Below are 5,486 nucleotides of genomic sequence, written 5' to 3' on the forward strand. Positions count from 1 at the left end.
GCCAGCTTCCTACTGCACATGCGGCTTCTCACCTGGCTTCCTACTGAGTATGTGGCTTTCCAGCCTGCTTCCTACTGCGCATGTTGCTTCACAGCCAGCTTTCTACTGCGCATGCGGCTTCACAGCTGGATTCCTACTGCGCATGCGGCTTCACAGCCAGCTTCCTACTGCGCATGTGGCTTCACAGCCAGCTTTCTACTGCACATGCTGCTTCACAGCCAGCTTCCTACTGCGCATGCGGCTTCACAGCCAGCTTCCTACTGCGCATGCGGCTTCACAGCCAGCTTCCTGCTGCACATGCGGCTTCACAGCTGGATTCCTACTGCGCATGCGGCTTCACAGCCAGCTTCCTGCTGCGCATGCGGCTTCACAGCCAGCTTCCTGCTGCGCATGCGGCTTCACAGCTGGATTCCTACTGCGCATGCGGCTTCCCAGCCAGCTACCTGCTGCGCATGCGGCTTTACAGCCAGATTCCTACTGTGCATGCGGCTTTCCATTTGGCTTCTTATTACGCACGCGGCTTCACAGATGGCATCCTACTGTGCATGCGGCTTCACAGCCACCTTCCTATTGCACATGCTTGAAGCGGCTGTGCCTTTTGAATGGGCTCTGCAGTTTCCTGGAACCTGTGGAATGTCCCAGAAGGCTGCAGGGGAAGGGGGGGCTGAACTTCCGGCTCAAATCACTGCAGTGCATCTGATTGGAAGTGGGAGCGGGAATCTCTCAAAGCCAGGTACCCTCTCCTCCCACCCCGTCATAAAATGCCAAATGTGACAGCGGAGGGGGAGAGGATGCTGACAAGCAGAGCTTTCCCTTTTAGGTGAAGTTCTGCTTTGAAGTCTCGTGACATTTAACAAAGAAGTTCTTATCAGCCCAGGAGTCTACACCGGAACCGATTCTACAGTACTCTATCACCTTCGGATCCCCGGTGCAACCATCTTGGATGTGGGATCTGGCTGTGCCTTCCTGAAGTCTCCCAGCCGGTTCCCCACTGCCCATGTGTAAGACATGATGTCGATGTGTGACTGGCCCTGTGGCCTCCCGAGACGCGTCATATTTTGTGGGTGAGATGGGCCAAGCAGACGTAATTTTTCCCTAAGTGGGGATGGGTACCTTTTTATTTTCTTTATTGGATTTATTTTATTTATTTCATTTTATCTATGTATTAGTCTAATATGTTGAGATTGGGACAGATTTGATTTATTTGCAAAGAGGAGGTTGGTTACATTTACGTCAACTTTCAAGGGTGAAAGTTTAACTTTTCTTTCAAGGTTGTGGTAGCTATTACAGTTGGGAGCGTGTGGAGATATTATTTATTTAGGGAATGGGTACCTGTCCCAGAAAAAAAAACCACCAACATTGTTAGAGACTGTAGGGTGGAGGAGGAGGATAAGCACTTCACCTTAGTTTGTAAGCTCCTCAGGGGCGGGGACAGACATGACTGGCAGAGAGAAGCTCTTCAGAATATCAGTGCTATGTGATTGAATAGTATAAAATCGATATATCTTCTAGATTGTAATCTTCAGGGATCAGGGCCCTCAAATCCCTCTTGTATTGAACTGTATTGTTGCTGAATTGTCTCCCGTTATATTGTAAAGTGCTGAGCAAACTGTTGGCGCCATAAATCCTGTATAATAATAATAATATAAATCCTGTATAATAATAATAATATAAATCCTGTATAATAATAAATCCTGTATAATAATAATATATATAAATCCTGTATTATAATAATAATATAAATCCTGTATAATAATAATAATAAATCCTGTATAATAATAATATATATAAATCCTGTATAATAATAATAATATAAATCCTGTATAATAATAATAATATAAATCCTGTATAATAATAATAATATAAATCCTGTATAATAATAATAATAATATAAATCCTGTATAATAATAATAATATAAATCCTGTATTATAATAATAATATAAATCCTGTATAATAATAATAAATCCTGTATAATAATAATATATATAAATCCTGTATTATAATAATAATATAAATCCTGTATAATAATAATATACATAAATCCTGTATAATAATAATAATAATATAAATCCTGTATAATAATAATAAATCCTGTATAATAATAATATATATAAATCCTGTATTATAATAATAATATAAATCCTGTATAATAATAATATATATAAATCCTGTATAATAATAATAATATAAATCCTGTATTATAATAATAATATAAATCCTGTATAATAATAATATATATAAATCCTGTATAATAATAATAATTTATTACATACAGGAAAAAAAAAAAAGAACAGAAAGGAAAACAAGTGTTTTATGATATGTGTGGTATACGGCTGATTGCAATGTACAATGTCCATAGGTTCCCAACACAATTCATAGAACCTTCTGATTCTTTGCAACATCTCCACCATCATTACAGGATCACAAATCATTTAATATCTCCACTTATAATGAGCGCTTCATTATGCCCTTAAAAGACGCCAATTTGGAGAATTATTTTTTTTCTTCATTTATATTAAGTTACTTTCACACTTTCTGTAACCTTTAGTGTCCTCGCTGCGGATGAAAAGGTCATCAGAAATATATCAGTGTTGTAGCGGCCCCCATATAGAGCCGTGCGGACCTGGGAGTCAGGAGGGGCTGTCGGCGGTGTTGTGATCCGCAATGTCGTTTGCGGTTTTAATAAGCATATAAAGGACAGACGCTTTCCTCTCTCTTGTGGAAATAATGGTTCAGGCGTCAGCTCCATGCAGATTAGAGACTTAGATTTAATACATGCAATATAGTTACATAGTTACATAGTTAATTACATAGTTAGTCTGGCTGAAAAAAGACAAAAGTCCATCCAATTCAACCATTAAAAAAAAAAAAAGTTATAATCCTACACCCACAGTTGATCCAGAGGAAGGCAAAAAACCCAGCAAAGCACGATCCAATTTGCACCTGCTGGGAAAATAATTCCTTCCTGATCCCCCGAGAGGCAATCGGATATTCCCTGGATCAACGTCACCTATAAATGTTATATCCAGTTATATTCTGTGTATCCAAGAAAGAATCCAGGACTTTCCTACAGCAATCCACTGAGCCGGCCACAACCAACTCTTAGCATTGCTGATACCTTGTACACAGTCAGGAACAGGGGCGGACTGACCATTTGGAAACTCAGGCACTGCCTGAGGGCCCGGGGTCAGTAGGGGGCCCCATGAGATGCCCCTGGTACCTTTTTCATAGGCTTTTTTGAGTTTGGGCAAGGACACAGGGGCCCCATGATCCTCTATTGCCTGGGGGCCCCATGAGTTGTCAGTCCGCCCCTGGTCAGGAATTTACTTCTGCATAGGGAGAGAGGAAACCATAAAATCTTTTTCTCCGGGAGTTCACTGAGGGCCACTAAGGGGAGGTGCTTTACCTTTGATAGGATGAAGCACAGTTTATGAGTAATGTATCCATAGAACCAACCTATCGTGGACATACGTTTTATTTTAGACACTGGTATATAATCATATATTAAAAATAAATAAATAATAATTAAAATAAAAATTAAATAAATAATTATATATATATATATATATATATATATATATATAATATATACACTATATTGCCAAAAGTATTGGTCGGCCGGCCTTTCCACACACATGACCTTTAATGGCCCCCCAGTCTTAGTCCGTAGGGTTCAATATTGAGTTGGCCCCGCCCTTTGCAGCTATAACAGCTTCAACTCTTCTGGGAAGGCCGTCCACAAGGTTTAGGAGGGTGTCTATGGGAAGGTTGGACCATTCTTCCTGAAGCACATTTGTCAGGTCAGGCACTGATGTCGGGGGAGGGGGCCTGGCTCGCAGTCTCCGCTCTAATTCATCCCAAAGGTGTTCTATGGGGTTGAGGTCAGGACTCTGTGCAGGACAGTCAAGTTCCTCCACCCCAAACTGGCTCTTCCATGTCTTTATGGACCTTGCTTTGTGCACTGGTGCGCAGTCATGTTGGAACAAGAAGGGGCCCCAACTCTTCCCACAAAGTTGGTTGCATGAAATTGTCCAAAATGTCTTGGTATGCTGTTCCCTTAAGAGTTCCCTTCACTGGAACTAGGGGGCCAAGCCCAACCCCTGAAACACAACCCCACACCATAACCCTCCTCCACCAAACTTTACACTTGGCACAATACAGTATCAGTACAGCGTACCGTTTGGCAACAGCCAAACCCAGACACGTCCATCGGGTTGCCAGACAGAAAAGCATGATTGGTCACTCCAGAGAACACGTCTCCACTGCTCTAGAGTCCAGTGGCGGCATGCTTTACGCCACGGCATACGACGCTTTGCATTGCACTTGGTGATGGAAGGCTTGGATGCAGCTGCTCGGCCATGGAAACCCATTTCATGAAGCTCTCTACGCACTGTTGTTGGGCTCATCTGAAGGCCACACCAAGTTTGGAGGTCTTTAGCTATTGACTCTGCAGACAGTTGGCGACTTCTGCGCACTGTGCGCTTCAGCATGCGCTGACCCCGCTCTGTCATGTGACGTGGCCTACCACTTGGTGGCTGAGTTGCTGTTGTTCCCAGTTGCTTCCACTTTGTTATAATCCCACTAACAGTTGAGCGTGGAATATTTAGTAGCCAGGAAATGTCACGGATGGACTTATTGCACAGGTGGCCACCTATCACGGGACCACGCTTGGAGTCACTGAGCTCCTGAGAGCGACCCATTCTTTCACCAATGTTTGTAGAAGCAGTCTGCATGCCTAGGGGCTTGATTGTATACACCTGTGTCCATGGAGGGGATTGGAACACCTGAATCACATGATTTGGAGAGCCGGCCCAATACTTTTGGCAATATAGTGTATATATACATACACTCACCGGCCACTTTATTAGGTCCACCTGTTCAATTGCTTTGTAACACAAATTGCTAATCAGCCAATCACATGGCAGCAACTCAATGCATTTAGGCATCTAGAGGTAGTGAAGATGACAGCTTTCAGCTGCTGAAGAGAGAGAGCCATACAGAGGATCAGTTCCAGTAATTGCCCCCCACCACTTCCATCACCCTCCCTGTGCACCTTACATTTCCCCCTTCTGCCTAGGCCCCCCCTGTGTGCCCCCACCCCCATAGTGCTTCCGGTTTTCCTCTTCTCCTTCCCACCGGCAGCTGCAAGCACACAATAAGATCCTTCAGGATGGAGAGTGGGGTAAGGATTCAGTAAATATGTCACATTTACCAGCCCCTTCCATTCCTGAATGAACACAGTGAGTGATCAGTACTGATCACTTACTGTGTTCATTCATAACTGAAGCCTAGTGAACTGTGTTTTTGGAGTTTTTTTTGAGGGGGGACCCTGTCAGGTTGGTTGTATGGGGCCCAGGGGCGGACTGACCATTGGAACACTCGGGCACTGCCCGAGGGCCCAGGGTTAGTAGGGGGCCCCATGAGATGCCCCTGGTACCTTTTTCATAGGCTTTTTTTGAGTTTGGGCAAGGACACAGGGGCTTCA

This window comes from Staurois parvus, unplaced genomic scaffold (genome assembly GCF_062004578.1).
Source record: "Staurois parvus isolate SC_StPar_1 unplaced genomic scaffold, SC_StPar_1.0 ptg001992l, whole genome shotgun sequence".
Taxonomy (NCBI): domain Eukaryota; kingdom Metazoa; phylum Chordata; class Amphibia; order Anura; family Ranidae; genus Staurois; species Staurois parvus.